Source organism: Marmota marmota, unplaced genomic scaffold, assembly GCF_001458135.2.
Source record: "Marmota marmota marmota unplaced genomic scaffold, marMar, whole genome shotgun sequence".
Classification (NCBI taxonomy): Eukaryota; Metazoa; Chordata; class Mammalia; order Rodentia; family Sciuridae; genus Marmota; species Marmota marmota.
Genome location: NW_026003318.1, coordinates 1,097,113 through 1,106,419, shown reverse-complemented (window position 1 = coordinate 1,106,419; position 9,307 = coordinate 1,097,113).

Sequence of the window (9,307 nt, the reverse complement as noted above, 5' to 3'; positions counted from 1 at the left end):
GAAAACCTAGTTCCTGGAATTCCTTGAAAGTAAGTAAAAAATAAAGATTGAACATTAAACATGAGTTGAAACAGTAAAAGAGAATAAAAATGAATTGCCTTTATTAGTGTTTGTTTAGAATTAATTGTAGTTTATTTTTTTCAATCTGTACTTTTTCTTGAATTGATTTTAAGACCTGAATAGAATGTTCCTGCCCCAGTTCTCTCTGTAACCATCTCAGCACATCCTGGACACATACATGGTCTTGCAATACAAAGTCTATACCAGGCACAGGAAACCCAGTGAGGTAGCTGGAGCCTTCCTGCCTGCTGACTCTTGACAGGAGCATTCCTAGGACTATGCACCAGGCTCAGCCCAAGAGGAAGCCAGGATCCTGCTTTCCCAGCTCCCCAACTCAGCACTCAGGTTCACCACAGACATGGCCTGTGGGGCGCAGAAGTGCCCTGTGTGCTTGAGTCTGCATCCTCAGTGACCTCGCCTCCTCCACACCTTTAGTGCCTGCTCTCCCCTCCCCACTGGCACTGCTGCAGCTGAGTAAGCCAGGGTCTTCTCCCAGAGCTGTGCTGCTCACCTCCTAAACAGAAGCTGCTCTGCTGGTCCTAGAAGTGGGTCACCATCCAAAGCATTGTTCTAACACTGTGAAGGTATTGTGTATCCTATACAATCCACGATGAATATATTATATTCTCTGAGTATTGTCTCTTCCCTATTAAGGTTTCCAATTTCTGAAATTCTAAAAACACATGGTTTTTCTCTGTGCAAGCAAATATCACATGATAAAAAAATCACATTAAAATAATATACAAGACTTTCATTCTAGTTTTCACAGCAGCAAACATAACTTCTGTGTTGATGGATTTACAACACTGGTTTTGATAATGGAAACACACACTCAGAGGCCTTTTCTGTGAATTAGTATGATAATTCAACTAACGAAATGTGAGAAGACAATTTTTAAAATAAGTTTGTAGTATATGTGTATTAAAAAGCAGAACATGAGAACTTTTTGTGGTACTTTTCCACTTCTTTTTATCCTCCAGGTTTAATTTGGTTGTTAGTACCAGGACATGAACACATGTTATTCCCTAACTTTATCTTCAGTGGTCCCATCATTTATATGGAGACCTATTTTTACATATAAATTTGCAGATACAATGAGTTTAAACTATCATACAATGTTTGACTTTGGTTGCTACATTAATTATCTTTTTTTTTAAGTTGAAAGCTTTCATGCTGTCAGACAAGAGATGAGATTATTCACTTCAGTACCCCATTCATTTCTAATTAAATTTTAGGATCTGGGAAACTAGAGTTACATATGACGGTCTATTTCCATGGATGACCAGCAACTTTCTTTATTGGGTATTGGACCTTATTTCATGTGCCAGAATTTCTTGAAACCCCACTCTCTTGGTTACACTAACACCTGGGGAGCAATGCTTCTGTGACTACAAGGGTGTCAGGATGATGGTCTCCCTTTGTCATTTTACAGGGCATACTGCTCAAATACTTAGAGTTGAAAGAAATATCCTTTACTTTGCTGAACCCAACACATATCACTGCAGCAAGTGTAGGTGGCCGAGTTCATTTTGCAAAAGTTACAAGAAAGCAATAATAATTATTACAATGAGACTTAATGTCCTTGAAAAAGAGTTACAGACAATCAACCCATGACCAATAAGCCAAGGCTCAGCTAACTCACCCCTAACAACCACACCTGAGATCTGGGATGATGCTATTAACTGAGCACTTGTGTTTAGCACAGAGTAGGTCTCCCTCCCTTTTCTTCTCCTTTCAATGGAGAAGATTCAGAAATTCAGACCTTAAACGGAGAAGACCAGTGAAATGGAGATAACACTCCCAGAGAGCATCACATTCTGGAATTTTAACAGGTTCACATCCACTGATTTTACACTTAAATTAACTCATATGTTTTACAATTTGTTATGGCATGGCCTATTCTTTGTGCAAAGTAAATGTTTCTTTATGATAAGAAAACCTGGTCTCCAAAATATCTTCTTAGTTAAAGCTAACCCAAATCAACTTAGTACAATGATAGTATTTTGACTTATATCATCTGAAATCTGGGACTGGGTTTTGAGAGAAATAGAAATAGTTTTATTTACAACATTCCCACCAAATAGTCCACTGAATTCTTTAAAATGTCTAAACCACAAGCTGTGCTGACACTCTGCCAGGCTAAACAACTAGGTCCTGACACTGAGCAGCTGGCCTGGATCTCACCCAGCTCTCCTGATGTGAGGAGCCAAAGGCACCAGGAGAGAGTTCTCAGAACACACTCAGTGCCCACGGCTCCCACCTCTAGTATTCTCTTATGCTGAACTCTCAGAGCTCCTCACCTTGAGAGTTGCTTCCTTATTGCTTTGCTCAGTCATCTCCCTCTGCTCTTCCCTTGTTCCAGTAAAACAGACTCAAACATGCCACACTTACTTCTGGAGAGTGGACAGAAGGATGAACTGCTGCCTCTGATGCACAGAACCTTCCTCCTTCAAGCCTTACATGTCCTTCTTCCTCTAATGGATCCCCAGGGTCCAAGCCCATGGGAGAGAAACTTGGTCATTTCACCTGACTTTGCTAGCTTCAAGGTGAACTTGGTTGAAGTGTGGAATAAATCAGCCAATCCACTCAGCTGCTGCTCTCTCCTGCTGTCCAGAATTAGTCTCAAGAGGAATGAGCTCAGTCATTCCAGAACAGGATGAGGAGCTGTAGGGGTGTTAGTTAATGTCTACCAAATCCTTCTGTTTTGTAAGTTAGAACCTGAGGATGAACAAGAAGCAATGTTGAGCTGGGTGATATCAGCAATAGTAGCGATATTATTACTCTCTTACACATGCAGAAAGATAATAAAACTAATTTTTTGAGAATATTAATGAAGACAGCAATTCTACAAAAGCATTCCTATATAGATGGTAATTACAGTTTTAGATTTCAAAGTAGACACAAAACATTCATTCTAATGAGCACTCTTTGTTTTATCTGTTCAAGATTCCAGAAGAGTCACTTTACAGTGCTGTCAACTCTAGGTAGCTGAGGTTCATGCATGATAATTCCTCTTGCTGGTGGCCAGATGAAGCTGCAACCAGCTTTCTTAAGGACTGCCTCTGGACCTACAGAATCCATAACCTAAAGCTTCCTGGTAAAACTGACCTGACTCCTGGTTCACTCTGCAAGGTCAGGACCCTCAGGATATTTCAGGTGGAGAAGAAAAAAAGCAATTTCAATTTCTGCTAAGCATGGTGGAGAGTGATAAGGATCTTAGAGGAAGGCATTTACTTGTTTATGTGTTAAATATTTCTCTATCAGTTCATTCTATTTAGAGACTTCAAAGTACAAACAGATTTCTTAGAAAAAATTCCTGCAAGCCAACCTAAGGAGGCTCTAATGGAAAATTACACTCTTGCTGCATCTATACAGATAATCAGACCATATTTAATAACACCACACTCACTTTGAAATGGTCTTTAATGAGGAGCATTTTGATCCAACAGAGGAGTTTGTAGGGAGAACATCTGTGCTTCAATGGAAACTGCATTACCTGGACTCTGAGAACTCTCTCCGCCTTGATCCCCAGTGCCTATCTTAGGATCCTGTGTGTTCTTGAGTACATGTTTAAATCTCTGTGATTCACTTATTCATCCCAATGATGATGATGATGCCTTTGATAAATCTATACTTTATCAATATATGAATCACTAAAATAAGGCATTTTCAGTATCCCATTTTTAACTCTAATGAGGATTAGAGGTCTATGCAATGAAATGAGGCACTGTGTCTCAAAATGTGGAAACACATTCTTCATTTGAAGCAGGCAGTACTTAAGAATATTAATCCTTATGTAGAATATGTGTGTCCTCAGCTTGATCTACAGAGTAATAAACTTATTCAGGTGCTACTCTGTCAAAATATTCTCCAAGTAAGGACAATTTTCTAATGGAAATAACACAAATTCTCAGGTAGTCAGAACTATTTTTCATGAAGATATCTGTGATCTGGTCAAGTTCAAGGTAAGGGACAATAAAGCCAGGTGTATAGGACACAAGAAGTTGTTCAAATAAGCATTACACACAAGAATAATATCAATTGTGCTTCTCCTTTCCCAGAACAATAAATCAGGACAATATTGACTGTCTCATGGCAAGTTTGTCCTTGGCATACAGATATAAAACACAAATGAAAGAGGTTTATAGTGTCAGTTGAGTTACTAATTTCAAATACTCTTTTTTACCTGCTAATAACTAAACAATTTAAGCTCTTTACATAAATTATACAGAATAGTGTCTTGTAATTCACTGGCCTCAAATTAATTCAGAATAACATTTACAAAAATAATTTTCCTCCTCAAGTTTTCTTTGCAAATTATTAGCAGCCTACTGTCATGGAATATCAATTGCTGCATACAGACTCAGGATCCTGCCTTAATTTTACTAAAATACATTGGGGGGATAAGATTTGAAAATGTTCAGCTTATTAAATGTGTTGGCTTTAAGGTGAAGGTAAGAAACTAAGATAAAGTGTACATCTTACCACTTTTGAGTGTTCAGTTCTGTGGCGTCTCAAGGGCATTCATGGTGAGCACGGCCATCAGCACCAGCTGCTGTTTTCCACAAGGGCAATATCACTTCAAATAGCCATATGGCCATACAAAGTTTCCAATTTCTCACACCCTTCTCAGAACATTTATTCTGTGTTGTTTCTTGAATGTGTGAAAGGGTGTCTGATTGTGAGTTTCATGGGCATTTCTCTAGTAATCGCTGATGGTGAGCATTTTTAATGTGCTTATTACCCATTTGTGTCTTCTTGGGTGAAACCAAAGCCTGTTTGGGTTCTTTGCTCACTCTCTGGTCAACGCTGTCTAAGGTGTGGGTGTCGTGTCTTCTGCATTTCACTTCTTACTCGGTGCTAGAAATCGCTCCCTGTGCTGCGTGCAGTATTTTCACTGACTCTGTTATTTTTCCTTGCGTTATTTGTTCTTCTGGCGTCATATCCACCAAATCACTGTGAAGGACATCACATTAAGTTGGCCTTTATGCTTTTATTCAACACTTTTTAGCTTCCACATGTTGATCTTGAAACGATTTGGACTTGCTTTTTTTTTTCCTATGTGATATAAGGTAAATATGAAGATTCAGTATTTTCAAAATAATAACCAATCTTCCCATCAAATTTTATAGAAAAGAATTTCCTTCCCACATAGATGTTAATGGATCCCTTTTCAAAGATAATTTGGTCAGGTATGGGAGGGTTTATTTCTTGGCTCTACTATTTTCCACTGGCCTAAATATCTACCTGTATGCCACACCACACTGAAAATTTAGCAGTTAGCAACTCTTGAGATCAGGAAGTGTCAGTGTCAAAAACTTATGGTCCTGCTGCCCTAACTGCCATCATCTGAACCCAGTCCCAACCCTGTGTCTCAAGAGGGTGCAGTGAAACCATGAACTTCTCCAAGAACTCTGTTTGTGTTCATGAAAAGGAAAAACTAATATCTCTGTCAACAGTTTGCTTGAGAGTAAGTGTGTGAGCCTTGCTTCTGAACTAAACGGTAAGCAATGCTGCCACCAGCTTAGCCCCTCAACTTTCATGCATGCCCAGATAAAATCATTTAAAATTTCAACATGGCAATAGCACAGCCATAAAACATAAACTTGGCCCTTCTATTTTGAAGAAGGATGTGGATGAATAGGTAGAACGCTCTGAAACTGCCCTGGGAAGGGCAGAATCAGAGGGTAAGAAAGGAAGAACATTATGTAAACCTGGGTACTGGTGAGAATGTGCTATGGTGGGAAGGTTTGTGTCCTCTCCCAAACAAACATGCCACAATCCTAACCCCAAAGTAATGTTATAGGAGGTAGAATGTGTGGAAGGTGCCTATTCAGTCGTAAAGCTCAGGTATCATAAATGGAATCAGTACTTTTGGAATATAGCTGGGTGGGAGCTGGTTCACCCTCCACCATGTAAGGATGCAGCAAGAAGGCACCATGTTTAACAAGGATACAGCCCTTACCATGCACTAAATCTGCAGCCCTGATGATAGTGGGCTTCATAGCATCCAGGGCCATGAGGAATTGATTTACATTGCTTCTATGCTCCCTACCTTAGTAAGTCATGTTATCACAGCTTGAATGCACTAAGGTACAAACTGTGTTGTTCATCTCTATTGCTGTCCTTGGAAAGAACCTGAAGGATACTGAATTTAGCAGAGGTGCTGAGTGCAAGCCCTTTTCTCATTCTAGGCAGTGAATAATGGAGGGAACCAGGAGCCTGGCCACTGTTCTCTGAAACACTATGGCGTTGGGAAACTTGTGCATCTCTCTGAACTTAGTTTAGTGGAAAGAAAACTGGAGGGAATGTGTTCTATAATATCAGTAATGGGCTCCATGAGGCCCCTCTTGCCAATGTGGAAGCTGAGCTTGCAAAAGAGACAGACAGACCAACTCCTGGAATGTCCAGCTAAGGTACAGCTGAGATGCCAGAAGGACTACTCTGGGAACTGCCTCAGAAGGCCAAGCTCTTTGCTTTGAGACTCTAATTCTGTTCTTAGCATCTTTTGATGCAATTGCTGACATTATATTTAGCGTAGTTTTACAATTTGCTGCTGGACTAATTTTTCAGAGTTTGCCAGGTTCCTGAATAACTCCTGAAGATTCCTCTTCTTAATAAACCCTCAACCTTTCCTGTGTTCTCCAGACACCATAACATACACTGTTCATGCAGCAGTATCATGCAGTGCAATTCTAATTTTATTCTCAGATAGAAATCCTTTGTTAGACATTCATCTATTTTTAAATTGAGTTTTATGCTGACATTCCTACAAAGATCAGAGACAAAGTAAGTTTTCATGCCACTAACTCTTTACCGCCTGTGAATATGGAGAACTCCAAGACAATCAGAAATGACTTTCTGAAATCCTTTACCCTTCTAGGTCCTCTGGCTCAGGAAAATAATATGTTAATGCCCACTGTCATATAACTGTACCCAGAGGCTCTTCTTACCCGGAAGTTCCTGACATTAGCAGGTGTCATGTAGAAGGAGTTAGCAGTGTTAACATTTCCCTAACTTCTACCACATTATCAGAGTCTACTCAAAGTGGTCTTGATTATTGGACCCTGATGCCTCTTGGGGAAAATTACACAGTTCCTCTTCACCTCACAGTACCCCATTTCCTATGGTTTATGCATCATTTCAGTCATTTGTAAAACAGCTGTTAATCTACAGTCTTTATATTTTATTTCATGTTATTCATTTTTTCACCTCCAACTGTGACAGAAAGATTTTATAGCACCTGTGTCTCTTTGGATGATTTTTAATGCACAGTATATGTATGTATGTATGTATGTATGTGTGTGTGTGTGTGTGTGTGTATATATATATATCTCATATATTAATTTAGGAGAATTTGATTTAGGAAAAAAAAACAAATGAGTACTTTTTTCCTATCTTCTTTTGAAGGAAGATTATCTTTCTCTTCACAATGTGGTTCAGCAGTGTGATAATGTGGACTGTAGTAATGATTAATTTTTTTGTTATATGATTTACCTCAACACTACAACTCATTTTATTACTTCTCTTTAAAGTCTGGAAGAAGAGCAGTTACTTCCTATAGTAGATGCTTTTGCAGTCTCTAATACTGAGTGCTTGCATCATTTGAGGTGACACAGTGCACATACAAGTGTCCTGTAAATTGAAGGCCATAGGCATTTGGGCCTAAAACTGAACCCTTCAATATCATTGCTTCAGATCTAAATGATTATAAAGTCTTCTTTCATTTACTCCTAAATATTTAAAGATGAGATCATCCTCCTCCTCCGTCACTATTATCCTTCTCTTTACTTTCCATAGGATTTCTGAGTTATATGCAATCTGACATTTGCATCTGATTGTCTCAGCCCTGGTTCTTAAACAAAAGGGAATAAAAAAAGGAATCCCTGCTGAAAAAGAAAAGAAAAACATTGAAAATATCTGGTGGCCCACAAAATCTTCAGACACACCGAGGAATCAGGATGAATGTGTACATCAAAAACAATGCCAAGCACATGCATGAGATAGAATTCATAGAAGTTATCACCGGTCACACCTCAGCTAGTTGTGCTGACTCACTCCAGGACTGTCAGGTCAAGGGACTTCAAGACAGCTCATAAGCCTGGGTTTGGGGAAATCGGACAGGACATGGGATGGAGAGTTACCTTTAGGAAAGAGCTGGGCATGTGGCTGATGGCTCATGGAACTGACCAGGCAGGCAGATTAGAAAGCATGAGACCCAGTGATACCTGCAGACACAGGCTGCCTGTGAGGCTGGGCAGGGACAGCCATGCAACTGAGAGAGGCACACTGTGTTGACTCCCCAGATGGTAAGAAAGAAGACCCCAAAGAGCTGCTCAGAGGAGCCACTGGTGATAAGAGCCAAGAGCCATCTCCTACCGAAGTTAAGGACCAAGGCGAGTAATGCATCAAAAAATTTTAAAAAGACAATGAAAGAATAGTATCAAAGAAAGAATGTTTTTTCCATATTATGTGCAACGAGAAAAATTAGAGATGTAATAATGTTGGACTCTAGGGGCCACTTGAAGTTCATTCTTTCTACAAGCATTTAAACTAAAATTAAAAGAAAACAAGAGGTTTTTTAAAAAGAGTTCAGAGTAGAATTCTTTATCCCAAATAAAGGAACATAGAACAATAAGGCACATCAGTTCCTAAAGGAGAAGAGTGCAAGTCACCAAGAGGTCCTATTGTCCATAGACACTGGCAAATATGATCTTGGAACATTTGAAATATGTTAAGTGCAAGTTGGTATGGGTTCTAAAACTCACACAAGGCTGTGCAAATTTAGAATGAAAATAAGTTATTCAAGCACAGTAATAATTAATGTCAAATATATAAAAATTATAATTGTCAACATGAGAACAAATATTTTATTAATATTAGTATATGAAAAAATAAATGTATACTATATAGTAAAATATAAGATTAATTTGTTAGTAGTAGCATTAACAAAAATATTTTCTCAACTGGAAATCCATATGCAACAAAATGAAGCTGAACCCCTTTCTCTCGCCATGCACAAAAGTTAATTCAAAATGGATCAAAGAGCTTGATATCAAATTAGAGACTCTGCGCCTGATAGAAGAAAAAGTTGGCTCCGATCTACATATTGTGGGGTCGGGCTCCAAATTCCTTAATAGGACACCCATAGCACAAAAGTTGATAACAAAAATCAACAAATGGGACTTACTTAAACTGAAAAGTTTTCTCTCAGCAAGAGAAACAATAAGAGAGGTAAATAGGGAGC